This window comes from Lathyrus oleraceus, chromosome 4, assembly GCF_024323335.1.
Source record: "Lathyrus oleraceus cultivar Zhongwan6 chromosome 4, CAAS_Psat_ZW6_1.0, whole genome shotgun sequence".
Taxonomy (NCBI): Eukaryota; Viridiplantae; Streptophyta; class Magnoliopsida; order Fabales; family Fabaceae; genus Lathyrus; species Lathyrus oleraceus.
This window is the reverse complement of record NC_066582.1, coordinates 200,600,649-200,620,647: the sequence shown is the minus strand read 5'-3', so window position 1 is coordinate 200,620,647 and position 19,999 is coordinate 200,600,649.

The following is a 19,999-nucleotide window of genomic DNA, read 5'->3' as shown; positions in this document are numbered from 1 at the left end:
GGAAAGAACTTCTATCTTAACCAGAGACTAGGGAGATAACAAGCTACTAGGGAGACTACGACTCGAGCCTAGAAGTTGTCATGCATACGATCCCTATGTTGAGGTCTCTATCCTAACTTGCACAGGAAGCAAGCTAGCCTAAACAGCATAAAAGCAAACACAAGCACAAGTAGCACACATTATATGCAAACAATTGGCTCACACAAGGCTGGGCTTTAGTCAAGGGGTCATGTCAACCTCGACAAACAAGCCAACTGGAAAAGGGTGTTATTAGCTCTTAACCCTAACATTGAGAGTTAGGGTGAAGCAGATGAAATGGGAAGTGAGGGTAAGACCTCACAACTCTTATCCCTGGCCTGGGAGAGCTTCAGACAAATAGAAAGTGTGGGAGTTCAGAATGTAGGAACTCTTCTCCACATGACTGACACAACAAGATCTTGGGTTCTTATTCAAATTGCATCAACACATGGTGTGAGCAAAGTGAATGACACCACTGAATAGCAGGGGATGGATTCACATCCCTTTTATCTGCCAATTGCCTCTTAAGAGGACTTTACCTGCTTGGCACAAAATTAAACAACCACAAACATTGCCTCTTAAGGAGGGCTTCAGACAGGTGCCTACCAAAGTAACATGGCAGGTCTTCCAGACTACATGAAGATCAAGGAATTATACCTCAGTGGTATTCCAACCATAAGCAAAAGCTAAGCAAAGTTCAAATGAACTTAAAGTAACTTAGGTACCTGTGGAAACATCTAAACCAATCAGTACAAAATCCAGACAAACAATCAACAGTCAATATCAAACAGACAACCCAATATGCAATACATAAACCATAAACACAAGTGAATTATCCTCAAAGCCTACAAAGCAGCAAATGTTAGCCAACAACAACAAATGATCAAGCTCAAATGAAGAAGCAACATCAACCATGGAGATGTATACTTGAACTTGAAATTCACAACTCAAATGTAAGTAACAAACCACTAGGTCAAAGCCTAGGGTCAAAAGTGAATCAAAAATCCAAAACAGAACTTGATATTCAACATGGATCATATTTCATCAATCAAGAACAAGTCCTAAAAAGGACCAAACCAAAAGCAATAGGCAAGTTCATGTAATAGGCAAGAGAAGTCAATGACCAATTCAAGGCATACATTTGATCACCATGAATGAAAATTCTTAATCAAAATAGAAATGATTCAAATAATTCTGGAAACATTCATGAGCATTCAACACAACTAACATGATCATCATACAAAAAATCAGAAGCATTAGAAGTCATTTGGCATGGAAATCAAATTGCACAAGTTGAACAACCAAAGGTGTGACACAAATTGTCACACCATGCAAACATAAGCATAAAACAGAATTGGTACATGAGAAAAATACCAAACGAAGCCTAAAACATTCATCAATGTGTCTAGAATCATCATGTAAAATTTCAGGTCCATTGGATTAAAATCAAGCATTTCATGATAGAAAGAGTAAGGCAAGGTCATACATGCACACATGATCAATCAACCTAGAGCAAATAAAATTCCAGCCGTGCACAACTTTTGAAATCATGATCATAAAAAACTAGACATCACAAGGAACATTTTGCAAAAAATTGGGAGTGAATTGATGCATTTTTCAATTAGTTATGATTTTTCTAAGTTAGCATACCATATGAAACTCAAACATGTGAAGCATACATGGAAATGGAGGGAAAAGTGAAAATGCTGAAAACATTTGAAAACATGCGCCAGGCCGGAATCGATCCATGTATGGATTCAAAAATGAGCGCGCCACTGGAGTGAAACGCAGCGTTTTTGTTCAAAAACCCTAGGCAGCTAGCGACGGTACAAACCGACGCAAAGGATGCAAAACCGACGTAAATATGCAGATCTTCATCTTCTTCATGAAGATGACGATGAACAGTATGAATATTCATGCGTTTTTTCCAGAATTTTTCAAAGGGCCCAGAATTTCACAAATTTAATATCAAGACGAAGCCTATGCAACGAGGAACACGAATCCATAAACAATTCACACTAATTCATCATGAATTTCAAGAATTGAAGGAAAACTTTCTAGATCTACAAACTTTCAATTCCACATAACTTCATGAATATTGCACCAAATCACACGAAATTTAGCTCATAATCATCAGCAAGAAGAGATCTACATGAATATACACATGGATTTGAGAATTATGAAGGTCGAAAAACCTACCTCTTGAAGAGCAGGTTCTGATTTTGCACGATCCAAAGCTCCAAATGATCCAAATCTCCTTCTGAATAGTTGTTATGATGATTGATGAAGAATTGGAAGCTTGTAAACATGTAAATCCAGCTTAATTTGACATCTCCATTAACACATTCAAGCTTTGGTATGCATGAATCTGGCACGAAATCTTCAAACTAATGATGAATTCACACTCAATTCCACTCTCTGATCACGAATCTTCAACAAAAACAAGGTGTTATGTTGAAGAATTTTGAAATTTGATTGTGAGAAATTTTTGGAGGGAGAGAAGAATGTGAGATCTAGATCCAGAATTCTGTGCAAATCTGTTATGATTAAGAATATATACTCTTCACTAATCACATACTAATCAACATTAGGCATGGCTTAGTTCAAATTAAACATGATAAGGTGTTATGACCAAAACTTGAAAATTGGAGGGTGCATGGCTATTTCCACGTGAACAGTGCCATGTAGCTCATCATTTTCACTCAAAATCCTTTTTTAAATTCAATGGTAATGGTAGAAAGTCCATACAATGCACCATTTTTAAATTTCCAATTTTCCCTCCAAAATTGACTTGGATATGGAAATGATCATGTGATAACATTTCATGCAATGTGATGGATGTTTTGGAAACTTCATGACATGAGAAACATTTTGCAAAAAGAACCACCAAATTTGGAGTTTTGGTTCAAAAGATATGGCCATTTGAAGTTTCAAGCACACTTTGCAATGATTTGATCATAACTCTTTAACCATTCATCATAAATTCATGATCTTGGACTTTTTGGAAATGGGAGAGAAAGATATTCAACTTTCATGTTGGACAAAATTTCATTTGAAGCTTCTTTGATGTTGGAAAGTTGAGTTGAAGTTGGTCCAAAAACTTGCCATTTTTGGAAACTTCCAAATTACAGGCCACTTTCCATTTTTGGGAAACTTTTGATTTGGCTTCAAAATCTTCAAGGTAGATGTTTGACATGATGAATAAACCTCCTTGAGACATGAATGAAGTGTCTCAAACCATTTCTCCATCTCCTAGCCCTCAGTTGACTTGCAGTTGACTTTTATGGGCCTCAGATGACCTGGTCATGCACTGTGGACTTTGAGCCTTCAACACTTGGCCAACTTGCATCCAAATGAACCTTAGGTTGTGTAAGCTCATTGGAACAACCATATGGCCTCTATCTCATGGAAAAACCCTTGCTCTCTTGCACAGATGGATCCTCCTAACCAGTCTTGACTGATGAAATGCAAGGTACTATGCAATGTTAATGCAATGTTAATGCAATGTCAATGACCTAAAAATGAAATGAATGAATGAATGGGGGGTAAAAATTTGAGGTGCTACAGCTGCCCCTATTAAATCAACTGGGAACCTGAACGGATGAGAGCAACGGCTGTCAGACCTTCAAGGTAAACAGGGATTGAATACCAAAGAACCGTAGAAATTTGCACTCTGCGAGGATCCAAGAAAAGAATGTTCACCAATGACAGCTTCCACTGGGTATTTGGATTTTTATCACTGGACCAGACAAGACGTTTACCAACGACTCCCCGAGGATTTTGATTCTTTTATCAGAGAAAGGGAACCACGTCCAGACATCAAAAGATGACGAATGGGAGAAAGAGATCACAACTAGACGCCAACGGACGACTAGGAAAAACTCGACGTTTACCGACACCAACGGAGAGGTGACCAGACATCAACGGATGAATGGTAAGACTCGACCAGACGTCAATGGACGAACGGGAGAAGCTCGACGTTTATTGACACCAACGGAGAGGTGAACAGACATCAACGGATGAATGGAAAAGGATATAGCCAGACGTCAACGGACGCATGGGAAAAACTCGACGTTTATCGACACCAACGGAGAGGTGACCAGACATCAACGGATGAATGGGAGAAAGATACAACCAGACGTCAACGGACGAATGGGAAAAACTCAACGTTTACTGACACCAACGGAGAGGTGACCAGACATCAACGGATGAATGGGAGAAAGATACAACCAGACGTCAACGAACAAATGGGAAAAACTCGACGTTTACCGACACCAACGGAGAGGTGACCAGACATCAACGAATGAATGGGAGAAAGATACAACCAGACGTCAACGGACGAATGGGAAAAACTCAATGTTTATCGACACCAACGGAGAGGTGACCAGACATCAACGGATGAATGGGAAGACTCGACCAGACGTCAACGGACGAACGGGAGAAGCTCGACGTTTATCGACACCAACGGAGAGGTGACCAGACATCAACGGATGAATGGAAAAGGATACAACCAGACGTCAACGGACGAATGGGAGAAGCTCGACGTTTATCGACACCAACGGAGAGGTGACCAGACATCAACAGATGAATGGGAAGACTCGACCAGACATCAACGGACGAACGGGAGAAGCTCGACGTTTATCGACACCAACGGAGAGGTGACCAGACATCAACGGATGAATGGCAAGACTCGACCAGACGTCAACGGACGAACGGGAGAAGCTCGACGTTTATCGACACCAACGGAGAGGTGACCAGACATCAACGGATGAATGGGAAGACTCGACCAGACGTCAATGAACGAACGGGAGAAGCTCGTGGTTTATCGACACCAACGGAGAGGTGACTAGACATCAACGGATGAGTGGGAGAAAGATACAACCAGACGTCAACGGACAAACGGGAAAAACTCAACGTTTATCGACACCAACGGAGAGGTGACCAGACATCAACGGATGAATGGGAAGACTCGACCAGACGTCAACGGACGAACGGGAGAAGCTCGACGTTTATCGACACCAACGGAGAGGTGACCAGACATCAACGGATGAATGGGAAGACTCGACCAGACGTCAACAGACGAACGGGAGAAGCTCGACGTTTATCGACACCAACGGAGAGGTGACCAGACATCAACGGATGAATGGAAAAGAATACAACCAGACGTCAACGGACGAACGGGAGAAGCTCGACGTTTATAGACACCAACGGAGAGGTGACCAGACATCAACGGATGAATGGGAAGACTCGACCAGACGTCAACGGACGAACGGGAGAAGCTCGACGTTTATCGACACCAACGGAGAGGTGACGAGACATCAATGGATGAATGGGAAGAAGGGATACAACCAAACATCAACGGACGAATGGGAAAAACTCGACGTTTACCAACACCAACGGAGAGGTGACCAGACATCAACGGATGAATGGGAGAAAGAGATACAACCAGACGTCAACGGACGAATGGGAAAAACTCGACGTTTACCGACACCAACGGAGAGGTGACCAGACATCAACGGATGACTGGGAAGACTCAACCAAACATCAACGGACGAACGGGAGAAGCTCGACGTTTATCGACACCAACGAATGACTGGGAAGACTCGACCAAACATCAACGGACGAATGGGAAAAACTCGACGTTTACCGACAGCAACGGAGAGGTGACCAGACGTCAACGAATGACTGGGAAAGGACTCGAACAAACGTCAACAGACGAACGGGAGAAGCTCGACGTTTATCGACACCAACGGAGAGGTGACCAGACATCAACGGATGACTGGGAAAGCACTCGACCAGACGTCAACGGACGAACGGGAGAAGCTCGACGTTTATCGACACCAACGGAGAGGTGACCAGACATCAACGGATGAATGGGAAGACTCGACCAGACGTCAACGGAAGAACGGGAGAAGCTCGACGTTTATCGACACCATCAGAGAGGTGACCATACATCAACGGATGAATGGGAAGACTCGACCAGACGTCAACGGACGAATGGGAAAACCTCTAGGTTTATCGACACCAACGGAGAGGTGACCAGACATCAACGGATGACTAGGAAAGACTCGACCAGACGTCAACGGACGAACGGGAGAAACTCGACGTTTATCGACCCCAACGGAGAGGTGACCAGACATCAACGGATGAATGGGAGAAAGAGATACAACCAGACGTCAACGGACGAATGGGAAAAACTCGACGTTTATCGACACCAACAGAGAGGTGACCAGAGATCAACGGATGAATGGGAAGACTCGACCATACGTCTACGGGCGAACGGGAGAAGCTCGACGTTTATCGACACCAACGGAGAGGTGACCAGACATCAACGGATGAATGGGAAGACTCGACCAAACGTCAACGGACGAACGGGAGAAGCTCGACGTTTATCGACACCAACGGAGAGGTGACCAGACATCAACGGATGAATGGGAGAAAGAGATACAACCAGACGTCAACGGACGAATGGGAAAAACTCGACGTTTATCGACACCAACGGAGAGGTGACCAGACATCAACGGATGAATGGGAAGACTCGACCAGACGTCAACGGACGAACGGGAGAAGCTCGACGTTTATCGACACCAACTGAGAGGTGACCAGACATCAACGTATGACTAGGAAAGACTCGACCAGACGTCAACGGACGAACGGGAGAAGCTCGACGTTTATCGACACCAACAGAGAGGTGACCAGACATCAACGGATGAATGGGAGAAAGAGATACAACCAGACGTCAACAGACGAATGGGAAAAACTCGACGTTTATCGACACCAACAGAGAGGTGACCAGACATCAACGGATGAATGGGAAGACTCGACCAGACATCAACGGACGAACGGGAGAAGCTCGACTTTTATCGACACCAACGGAGAGGTGACCAGACATCAACGGATGAATGGAAAAGGATACAACCAGACGTCAACGGACGAACGGGAGAAGCTCGAGGTTTATCGACACCAACGGAGAGGTGACCAGACATCAACGGATGACCGGAAAGAGAGATACAACCAGACGTCAACGGACGAATGGGAAAAACTCAACGTTTATCGACACCAACGGAGAGGTGACCAGACATCAACGGATGAATGGGAAAACTCGACCAGACGTCAACGGACGAACGGGAGAAGCTCGACGTTTATCGACACCAACGGAGAGGTGACCAGACATCAACGGATGAATGGAAAAGGATACAACCAGACGTTAACGGACGAACGGGAGAAGCTCGACGTTTATCGACACCAACAGAGAGGTGACCAGACATCAACGGATGAATGGGAGTGGTGGGAATGCTACGAACATCGAAAGATGATGTCCACAGACACCAAAAGGACCCGCACAAGGATCAACACGACACCTACTGGTATCACAAGGATGACATTTACATATGTCAGGACAAGGCCACACACTCGCTGGGGATCTCACTGGGGAGAAACAAGCTTTCCTCTCACCTGCAGGTGAGGAAATAAATCTCTCTGGGGGGATTATCAATCCTGAATGCTGTTTGTCAGGAGCAACTGTAGCAAATGTGCCGTACAGATGTTGAACAATGGTCTGCTTCTGCTGGGGATATGATCCAATCAGGTTTAACACATGAATGCATATGTTTGAATTTTTTATGGCGTAATGCTCCATGTTGAATGGAAATGCTACACTATTTGAGGATGCAATGATTACTACATGCAAGATGCAAATGAAGAAAACTCCTGCTGGGGAGATGGTCGCTCCGCTGAGCACACAATTCTGATTAGATTCTCCAACTCTGTGCGGAGACGCACTGCTGGGGGGTGCTTTGCTGATCTGATACTCTGGGAACGGCAGAGAAACCAAGTCAACTCTGGGGAGACTCTGTCTGGAGAACACACCAACTTTTCAACCGTGTTGGCGAATAGCATTGCTGTTGGAGAAAGGATAAATCCCACCGGAACAACTTTCACCAAATCCAATCCACTGGGGAACTCCGCTAGGGGAAACAACCAAAGTTCACCTCTACTGGGGATAACTACCAACCCCTGAGCAAGAGAAACTCTACTAGGGACAATTTCCACCGAACATGATCCGCTTGGGGACTTCGCTGGGGGAAAACCATCAATGCAAACCTCCGCTGGGAAAACTACCCATTTCAAAATTGCTGGGGAGAACAATCACAACCCTGCTGGGGAAATTGCAAACTCGACCCTGCTGAGGATTACAGTACTTCATACCCGACTGCTGAGGAACTAACTCCTCACCGATACCTCTGCTGGGGACACAATAAACTTCAGATTCAGTGGGGACTGACCGTCTTCAGACTAGCTGGGGATAGAATGGCCTTTGAACCTGCTACCCGACTACTGGGGAAGAACAATTCTAACAGCTTTCAGACTTGCTTGGGGAAATATTCACAACCCTGCTGGGGAATCCCTGATCTTGACTATGCTGGGGAGACACCGATCTCGAATCGGCTGTGGAGATAACACTCCCAAATCCACTGGGGAGATACGACTTATTTGACACGGAACACCCTTCGATTTGACGAACACTGGCCTTCACCATCCAACCACCGTGTCAACTTTCCTCTCTTGAGGACTCCCCGATTCATCCGGTCTTTTCTGATTCATCACCTAATATTCTCGTCTTCTCTTTGCTTTGAGACAATTAATCTCCTCAGATCCGGGCTCAGACTTTGAAGAGTCTTCTTGATTACCCTCTAGGATCGTCGTCGTAGTTCTTTCACCGTCTTTTCACCATTCCTCTATCCCTTTCCCCTGATTGGACACTGCGGGGATCTCTTTTTTCAAAGGGCTTCATATCACAACCTGCAAGTGAGTGAAAACAAACCAACAACACCTGCAAAGAGATCGTTAGATAAAAATGTGCCCCAGGCGTGCCAAAATTCCCACACTTAGGTCACTGAAACTTCCGAATAAGATTTCCAGATTTCAATCTTATAAACATGCATCGGAAGGGATCTCCATGTTTCAAAATGCAAATATTCTTTATCAAACTAAACGGATGTTTTTGCAATCAAAGCGGTAATGAAAACAAAAACAAAATTATTTGACTGAACATGCATTTTATTGACTGAAAAAAGGTGGCTCATAACCGAGCAACACACAGGAAGCAATCCCTGAACAGAGGTGATTGCGCACAAAAGGAAAAATCTATCCTAATGGCAATGTGAAACCGTGATCTCATCGGGTTCCAACTCGGTTACACCCCATATGTCTTCAAGACTTTCCGCACTTTCTGTCTTCTGAACAAGACGCTTCCGATCGATCTCTGTCGGGGATTATCCAAGTCATATCCAAAGCACAAACGAGCATGCTAGACGTAGTTGTTCGTTTCATTCCCTCTTTTTCCTGGACCTCCCTTTCGGGTTTTCAGTCTACCGGGATAACCTTTTTTGCCCAAGCCGCCCTTGTGGGGTTTTCGACTTGCCGGGTGTACAGTTTTTTCTTTTTCCCTAATTTTTACCCGAACCTTTTCCTTTTCTTTTGGTTCGCCGGGATGCCCATTTTTGCCTGGACTCTTTTATTCTTTTCGTCCAGCGGGTCTCTCTTTACGAAGTATCTTTTAACTGCGTCCGCATTCACAAGGGATGGGAAATCCTCGTCATCCGTGGTCGTTGACAACAAAGCTCTGCCAGAGAAAACCTTCTTTGACCACGAATGGACATTCATAACTGTTGCCCCACGATCGTCTTGAGGAGGAAGGATTCTTTTCAATACCAACTCTCCCACGTGGTACGCACGAGGTCGCACCTTTCGGTTAAGAGCCTGTTTCATGCACTGGGTACAACTGCCCCATGACAAGTAACTGCCAGCCTCTTTTCCTCAATCAGGCTCAACGTGTCATACCGAGTCCTTATCCACTCAGCCTTTTCCAATTTTACGCCCACCAGGACTCTCCATGATGAAATCTGAACCTCAAATGGTAGCACCGATTCCTTCTCATACACCCGTGAGGAAGGCGTTGCCATAGTAGATGCATGCACCGAGGTTCGATACCTAGGATACCAGCTTCGTACTCAGCCACCATCGTTGGTACATTCAAATGCTAACCGGGCAACAAAAGGAACGTGGGATCCCTTTGGCGTAACCAAAGCGGCACTAACTCATTCACATTAACCCCCCCATCAGACATCAGAATTCGTTCGGATTCAGGGTCAGGCCCCTCCTCCGGGATCGGTTCCTCACAATCTTTCGATTTGAAAACCTCGATGTCCTCATCAGGGAACTCAAACTTCCTTGGTTGATAATCCTCAAGGGGTTGCTGGGCGAGGTAATCGGACAATACACTCCCCTCGATTGCTTTCTGAGAGGTATACTAAATATCGTATTCAATCATTTGCCCTCTCGCCACCCGTCCGGTCAATGCTAGCTTCTCAAACACATACTTGATCGGATCCATCTTGGACATCCACAAAGTGGTATGAACCAGCATATACTGTCTAAGTCGGCGAGCAGCCTATGCCAAAGTACAACAAGTTCTCTCGAGCAGTGAATGTATTATTTCACAGTCGATGATCTTTTTGCTAAGGTAAATTGCATGCTCTTTTTGACCAGACTCGTCATGCTGACACAATACGCACCTCATAGACACCTCGAGGGCTGTCAAGTACAGAATTAACGACCGTCTCTCCATAGGAGGCATCAGAAGCAGAGGTTCCTGCAACTTATTCTTTTATCTTTCCATGCCCCTTGGCATTTCTTGTATTGCTTTTTTCCTTTTGCTTTTCTTTTTTTTTTTTTTTTTTAGCAGGATCGACCTCGATTCCTCTTTCATTCACAATAAGCCTCGGTAACTTACCGGACAACACTCCACAAGTGCACTGATTAGGACTCAACCTCAGTCTGAGTTGTCTCAACCGGTCAAACAACTTGGCCAGATCCACCAGATGCCCCTCTTCTGCTCGGGACTTTGCTATCATGTCATCAACATAGCATTTAATTCCACGATGAATCATATCACGAAACAAAGTCACTCTGATACGTGGCACCGACGTTCTGCTTCACTAGAGGACAGTCTTCTCTCAATGGTAGCTTGTGCGCCACGACACCGGTATTCCACCCTGGCATATTTTAATAAGACCGGGCGAAGATATCGACATACTCTTTCAACAGTGCTACCATTCTGCTCTTGACATTTGCCTCTGAAGCGGCCCCCAACTTTCACTTCCTTTCTGACCTCGGCGGTGCCTGGAATAACAATCTTGAATCACTCCTCGTGTGGTTAAATCACCTTCTCCTCTTGTTTCAACAACCTGGCTAACTCCAGCAGATCACAATCTTCTTCGCCTTCTTCTTCGGCATGATAGATCGGATTGTCGAAGTCATACAAAGGTGTAACCGAATTGTTACTAATGAGATCAGGAGGATAGTCACTTTTGAGGTCGGAACAAGACAAATCAAAAGGAAAGAAAAATGAAAATAAACATTGCCATTTTTATTTTTATTTTTAAACTGCAAAAATAAATGAAAAACAGGGAACGCCGCTTTTAATCACAAAAACATCCATTTATTAATGATGCAAAATGTTGCAATATGAAACACATGAGATGACCCTTACAATGGACCATTACGTTTCGGGCAAAACGTATGGCTTTCACGCAAACAGAATTTGAAAAACAGAAATACTACTCTTCAGGATGAGTGACAGTGATGATCTTTGAGGCCTTCCAGTTCCCTGGTACGCACGATTTTATCCATGAATCAAGCTCGCAGTCACTATCAATCTCTTCACCCACCGCATAGGCATGACCAGGATCCAGCATTCCGGCACTGACGAATGCGATCGGTTGACGACGTCCTCTGCTTTGTCTAGACGAGTCTTGGCCTGGCTGATAGCCAATCCCGAACATATCCGCTTTCACCACAATGTCTATGATCTTTCCCCAGCCTAGGGCTTCTCCGTTCTTCACCACTTCCATGGCCTGTTTGTAAGAAGAAACGGACAACTTCTTCTCTTTCTCAGCAAGAATGACGTTCTCTACCCTGACGGTTTCAACTGCCTGACTTGGTGTTTCACATTTTTTGCCATCCATTTCTACTCCCATCATCCTCTGAATCGTTTCCCTCACTATTGCACACTCATTTGTAGCGACAACCGCACAACAAATATCAACACTAGGGAAAGCTCCACTCTTCATCAGATGTTTCGGGACCACAGACATTGGAGTTTTTAACTGATCCCCATCAGTCACCTCTGTTCCTCTCTTGTCCTTTGACATCACCTTCACCCCCACAGGACCCTGCCTCGGTACGAAGTTAGCATTAACATTCAGTGTCGGCGCCAAACTGATGGCCTTAGAATCCACCATATCTTGGACGGCATGCTTAAAAGCTCTACAACCCTCAATGTTATGTCCGGGTGCCCCAGAATGGAACTCGCACCTGGCGTTCTCATCGTAGTTTGCAGGCCTCCGATGCAGTTCTACAAGAACCAATATCCTTGGCCGAACTAACCCAAGATCCCTCAACCTCTTGAACAGAAGGGTATAAGTCACGGGTGGCTTATCAAACTGACGATCCGTTGTCCCCTTCTTCACTCGGCCCTTAGCTTTCGGCGCTTTCTGTTGAGGTGGCGGTTGTTGCTGTTGTACAGGTGGATTACCAACAGGAGTGGTTACAATGGAAACATAAGGGTGGTAACGATCCTTACCGCGTTCTTTTTTGGCCTGCACACCACCTGATTCAACCTCCTTCTCGGGCTGACCATTGCCAGAGGGCTTCTTTACTACAGATGACGGAGCCTTTCCCTGAACTTTCTCCGTAATCAGCCATTTCTCAATCTTCTCCACCCTCTCAGCAATTGCTTTCTGCCCCAAGGCGAGCCCCTGCACGACTTTGAACAACTCTCTCATCATCTCTTTCAATTCGAGAATGTCGGTGTTGGGTGGATCCATCAGCTCGAGTTTGTTGAGTCTGGCAGGATTTCTGAACGGAGGAGCTATGCGCACCTGTTAGATACTGACACCTACAAAACAGAAAACAGGTTAATATGACTCACACATGCAATGTCTATCCGTACTAGGAATATTCTGTCCTTTGATTCTGGCTTCCTCGAGACGGATAATATTTCATCAATAACATTCTGACATCAGGATGTCTCTCGACCAGAATCTCAATCAAAATGGACCCTGAGTACGGATAGACATGGGTTAAATGCAGATGAATGCGAAATGGGAATGATGCAAATGCATGCAGGCAGGTCACTGCCATATTCCAAGTCATCTGAGGATCAACTGTACTAGAACGGTCTCTGAACTGATCACAATCATCTGAGGGCCCAAGTAACCACAAATCCAACTTGGGGAGTTCTGAAATAAACGGAACTGCAGGTTATATCACCCTCATCACAGGGAATCCACTGAACGGATGACAACCAGATCCTCTGAACAAGTATCCTCAAATTCAACCCGGGGATCCGAAATAAACGGAACCCGCTGATAAATACCACGGACAAACCTCTGGCGTCCAGAAATAAAGATCCAAAAATCCATTGTACCAAAGTAACCATCACATCATCACTGGCAGACACTGTATCTGTAAGGATCAAACCCTCCCCTCACAGGTGAATTCTAATAAGGTCATCCTAAGGCGGATAATGGTCTCGACAATCGGGCAAAGATACTCAACGGGTTTACCTTTTCGAGTGTGCCGTTGCAGCTCTCTGAAGATCGTCTAAACCAAAGATCCGGGAAAGAATGGTCACCGAAGTCAACAGCTCAAATGGGATAACCCAACCTAAGTGGAATAACTCCACCCGGAAGGACTCTCTCAGATGAACCTCGTCCGGCTGTGACATCACGTCTCCGCATCATGTCGTACAACATGTGAAGAAACACGAAACCACGCTAATCCTAGGTGTATACTCAGGCCTGGGTATTGGGCCTAACTCAAAACACCCACCCCACATCAGAGGAACAACCTGTACAGGAATCCAGCACAATGATAGTATGATGCATGCAAACACATAATGCACATATATACAATCACATCATAATAATGAATGCAATAAATAAAGCAGTAAAAGCAACCAAACCCTATCCTAAAGAGCGCTAGGATTGACTTGCTTAGGGAAGATGGACCAGCAGGAGGTCAACTTCTCTTAATTCCCCAGCAGAGTCGCCAGCTGTCGCATTACGCGAAAAACCGGCAGGAAAAAGAAACAGAGCCGCCACCGTGTGTTATTTATCCCAAAGGAGGGAAAGGAAACGCTCGAAGTAAACCTGGAAAAGACATGGTCTCGCGACCAGAGATCGATGGGATCGGGAGTCGGTTATGCAAAGGGAAGGTATTAGCACCCCTACGCATCCGTCGTACTCGACGGGATCCACGCTCAGAAAGAATAGAAGAAAGGTTGCTAAAGAAACTGCTCAAAACTGCACACACACTGGAAGGAGACACAGATGAAAGACGGAAGAAGAGGACTCGGCAGGATATCGCATCCTGGGCCTACGTAGTTTGTCAGACACAAACATTAGAGTCGACGTAGTTCGGGGACAGGGGAAAGTGTGCTCGTTAGGACATCGCATCCTATGCATACGTATCTTCTCTGACCAGAGAAGAATCAGAGCACTCGTAGCTCGGCTAACGCACGCCAAACAAAACACAAACAGGAAACCGACTGCCAATCGCTGGACTTACGTCAGACTCTACACAAACAGGCAAACATGGAAACCGACTGCCAATCGCTGGACTTACATCAGACTCCGAACCAACAAAACACACACAGGAAACCAACTGCCAATCGCTGGGCTTACGTCAGACTCCAAACAAAGAAGCAAACACAGGAAACCAACTGCCATTCGCTGGACTTATGTCGGACTCCAACAAGCAAACAAGACACAGGAAACCAACTGCCAATCGCTGGACTTACGTCAGACTCCAAACACACACAAAGGGGTTGAAAAAGAAAAAAGGGCGCCCGGAGAGATCAGCTCATCTCCTGCCTACGTACCTCATCTGGTATGAGGATCAGGGCAACGTAGTTCCCCTTAACAGGGAAAGAACTTCTATCCTAACCAGAGACTAGGGAGATAACAAGCTACTAGGGAGACTACGACTCGAGCCTAGAAGTTGTCATGCATACGATCCCTATGTTGAGGTCTCTATCCTAACTTGCACAGGAAGCAAGCTAGCCTAAACAGCATTAAAGCAAACACAAGCACAAGCAGCACACACTATATGCAAACAATTGGCTCACACAAGGCTGGGCTTTAGTCAAGGGGTCATGTCAACCTCGACAAAAAAGCCAACTGGAAAAGGGTGTTATTAGCTCTTAACCCTAACATTGAGAGTTAGGGTGAAGCAGATGAAATGGGAAGTGAGGGTAAGACCTCACAGCTCTTATCCCAGGCTTGGGAGATCTTTAGACAAATAGAAAGTGTGGGAGTTCGGAATGTAGGAACTCTTCTCCACATGACTGACACAACAAGATCTTGGGTTCTTATTCAAATTGCATCAACACATGGTGTGAGCAAAGTGAATGACACCACTGAATAGAAGGGGATGGATTCATATCCCTTTTATCTGCCAATTGCCTCTTAAGAGGACTTTACCTGCTTGGCACAAAATTAAACAACCACAAACATTGCCTCTTAAGGAAGGCTTCAGACAAGTGTCTGCCAAAGTAACATGGCAGGTCTTCCAGACTACATGAAGATCAAGGAATTATAACTCAGTGGTATTCCAACCACAAGCAAAAGCTAAGCAAAGTTCAAATGAACTTAAAGCAACTTAGGTACCTGTGGAAACATCTAAACCAATCAGTACAAAATCCAGACAAACAATCAACAATCAATATCAAACAGACAACCCAATATGCAATACATAAACCATAAACACAAGTGAATTGTCCTCAAAGCCTACAAAATAGCAAATGTTAGCCAACAACAACAAATGATCAAGCTCAAATGAAGGAGCAACATCAACCATGGAGATGTATACTTGAACCTGAAATTCACAACTCAAATGTAAGTAACAAACCACTAGGTCAAAGCCTAGGGTCAAAAGTGAATCAAAAATCCAAAACAGAACTTGATATTCAACATGGATCATATTTCATCAATCAAGAACAAGTCCTAAAAAGGACCAAATCAAAAGCAACAGGCAAGTTCATGTAATAGGCAAGAGAAGTCAATGACCAATTCAAGGCACACATTTGATCACCATGAATGAAAATTCTTAATCAAAACAGAAATGATTCAAATAATTCTGGAAAAATTCATGAGCATTCAACACATCTAACATGATCATCATACAAAAAATCAGAAGCATTAGAAGTCATTTGGCATGGAAATCAAATTGCACAAGTTGAACAACCAAAGGTGTGACACAAATTGTCACACCATGCAAACACAAGCATAAAACAAAATTGGTACATGAGAAAAATACCAAACGAAGCCTAAAACATCCATCAATGTGTCTAGAATCATCATGTAAAATTTCAGGTCCATTGGATTAAAATCAAGCATTTCATGATAGAAAGAGTAAGGCAAGGTCATACATGCACACATGATCAATCAACCTAGAGAAAATAAAATTCCAGCGTGCAAAACTTTTGAAATCATGATCATAAAAAACTAGACATCACAAGGAACATTTTGCAAAAAATTGGGAGTGAATTGATGCATTTTTCAATTAGTTATGATTTTTCTAATTTAGCATACCAAATGAAACTCAAACATGTGAAGCATACATGGAAATGGAGGGAAAAGTGAAAATGCTGAAAACATTTGAAAATATGCGCCAGGTCGGAATCAATCCATGTATGGATTCAAAAATGAGCGCGCCACTGGAGTGAAACACAACGTTTTTGTTCAAAAACCCTAAGCAGCTAGCGACGGTCCAAACCGACGCAAAGGATGCAAAACCGACGTAAATATGCAGATCTTCATCTTCTTCATGAAGATGACGATGAACAGTCTGAACATTCATGCGTTTTTTCCAGAATTTTTCAAAATGCCCAGAATTTCACAAATTTTTATCAAAACGAAGCTTATGCAACGAGGAACACGAATCCATAAACAATTCACACTAATTCATCATGAATTTCAAGAATCGAAGGAAAACTTTCTAGATCTACAAACTTTCAATTCCACATAACTTCATGAATATTGCACCAAATCACACGAAATTTAGCTCATAATCATCAGCAAGAAGAGATCTACATGAATATACACATGGATTTGAGAATTATGAAGGTCGAAAAACCTACCTCTTGAAGAGCAGGTTCTGATTTTGCACGATCCAAAGCTCCAAATGATCTAAATCTCCTTCTGAATACTTGTTATGATGATTGATGAAGAATTGGAAGCTTAGAAACATGTAAATCCAACTTAATTTGACATCTCCATTAACACATTCAAGCTTTGGTATGCATGAATCTGGCACGAAATCTTCAAACTAATGATGAATTCACACTCAATTCCACTCTCTGATCACGAATCTTCAACAAAAACAAGGTGTTATGTTGAAGAATTTTGAAATTTGATTGTGAGAAATTTTTGGAGGGAGAGAAGAATGTGAGATCTAGATCCAGAATTCTGTGCAAATCTGTTATGATTAGGAATATATACTCTTCACTAATCACATACTAATCAACATTAGGCATGGCTTAGTTCAAATTAAACATGATAAGGTGTTATGACCAAAACTTGAAAATTGGAGGGTGCATGGCTATTTCCACGTGAACAGTGCCATGTAGCTCTTCATTTTCACTCAAAATCCTTTTTTAAATTCAATGGTAATGGTAGAAAGTCCATACAATGCACCATTTTTAAATTTCCAATTTTCCCTCCAAAATTGACTTGGATATGCAAATGATCATGTGATAACATTTCATGCAATGTGATGGATGTTTTGGAAACTTCATGACATGAGAAACATTTTGCAAAAAGAACCACCAAATTTGGAGTTTTGGTTCAAAAGATATGGCCATTTGAAGTTTCAAGCATACTTTGCAATGATTTGATCATAACTCTTTAACCATTTATCATAAATTCATGATCTTGTACTTTTTGGAAATGAATGAGAAAGATCTTCAACTTTCATGTTGGACAAAATTTAATTTGAAGCTTCTTTGATGTTGGAAAGTTGAGTTGAAGTTGGTCCAAAAACATGCCATTTTTGGAAACTTCCAAATTACAGGTCACTTTCCAATTTTGGGAAACTTTTGATCTGGCTTCAAAATCTTCAAGGTAGATGTTTGACATGATGAGTAAACCTATTTGAGACATGAATGAAGTGTCTCAAACCATTTCTCCATCTCCTAGCCCTCAGTTGACTTGCAGTTGACTTTTATGGGCCTCAGATGACCTGGTCATGCACTGTGGACTTTGAGCCTTCAACACTTGGCCAACTTGCATCAAAATGAACCTTAGGTTGTGTAATCTCATTGGAACAACCATAGGGCCTCTATCTCATGGAAAAACCCTTGCTCTCTTGCACAGATGGATCCTCCTAACCAGTCTTGACTGATGAAATGCAAGGTATTATGCAATGTTAATGCAATGTCAATGACCTAAAAATGAAATGAATGAATGAATGGGGGGTGCAAATTTGAGGTGCTACAGTCGGCACCGCACTTCTATTTATCCAAAGAAATGGTTAGAAAGCGAACAAAAACCTAAAAGTTTTATCGAATCAAAAACTAGTAAAAGAGAGTCAGAGATCTGGGTAAGGGGGTTGGTTATGCAATGGGAAGGTGTTAGGCACCCAAAACATCCTAGGTACTCCTAGGGAGCCCTTTTCACACTTGTTGTAAGGTTGTTGTTTTATGAAAAATTTGTTTGTGCAAACATGATTGAAGAGATGAGAAGAGAATATACAAGTTTATTTACATTTTGTGTTTGGATGGATAAACCCATTGCCTACGTACCATCTTAAAAAAGATTAGGATTAAAACCTTGTAGTTCGGGGTAACAATCTAAAAAATGAGTTGGTGAATTGATTGGTCCAAAAGCCTTAAGGTCTTTTGTTATCAAAGGGAGAAAACTCAACCTAAAACCACAAATCCACCATGTGAGGATAGCTTCAACATGCTAGTGAGGGGTTAACCCTATAATAATCATGGAAGACTCATTGTCCATCACTAAGGATATAGGTGAGTATTACATCTACCACAAAGATAACTCAAACCTAATAGCTAAAGGTTATAAAAAATTTGATTAAGAAAGTGGCCATTGGAACCACAAAGACGTTTGAATGGGTTATATTTACCAATTAGAAGTATATACAAAAATGGTCAAAGTGGACTTAAAGATTCAATTCAAAATGAGTATTAAGAAAAGAAGGTTTGAAAATCAAAAGCATAAAGCTTAGGTTTCTAATGTTGAAAACAAATGTTAAGTGTTTGCACAAAAGTTTGGCTTGGGTTAGAGTGGAGAGAAGAAGAAGAAGGGCTAAAGTCCTAAGCATGCAAGAGGTAAGGAATAAGAAACAAAACCACAATGGAGTTCCTCTCTTGAGATCATATTGATGATCCAAGTAGCTCCCATCCTTTGGAATAAGCAATCACATAAACATAAACCCAAGCAATCCTCAATCAAATGAACTCTTGGAAGGCTCTTCAAGGCATCTTGTGATTCTTTCTCTTAGAAGCTCATGGCAATGGTTCCCCAAATTTGAATCAAGGTGGAATCCCTAGCACAAGAACACACACATCAAAGAGTTTTATGAAGCAAATCAAGAATGGACAAGAGTGAGTTTAGAGGCTGTATCCTTCATGGTCATCTTTAACAGTAAGGTCCTTTTACTCCAATTTTTGCATAGGGAATGTCCTAGAAACTAAGTCCATTTGTCCATTTTTTGCATTTGGTTCTCAACAATCAAAACAAAACACAAGCACAATAGTATATACACAATTATGTGCTCAAGTGAGCAAAAGGCAAATGGCATTAACATAAACATATGCTCAAGTGAGCAAAGGGAAAAGCAAATGGATAATATGTACAAGAATAGTAAATTGCATAAAAGTAAAGAGCAAAAAGTA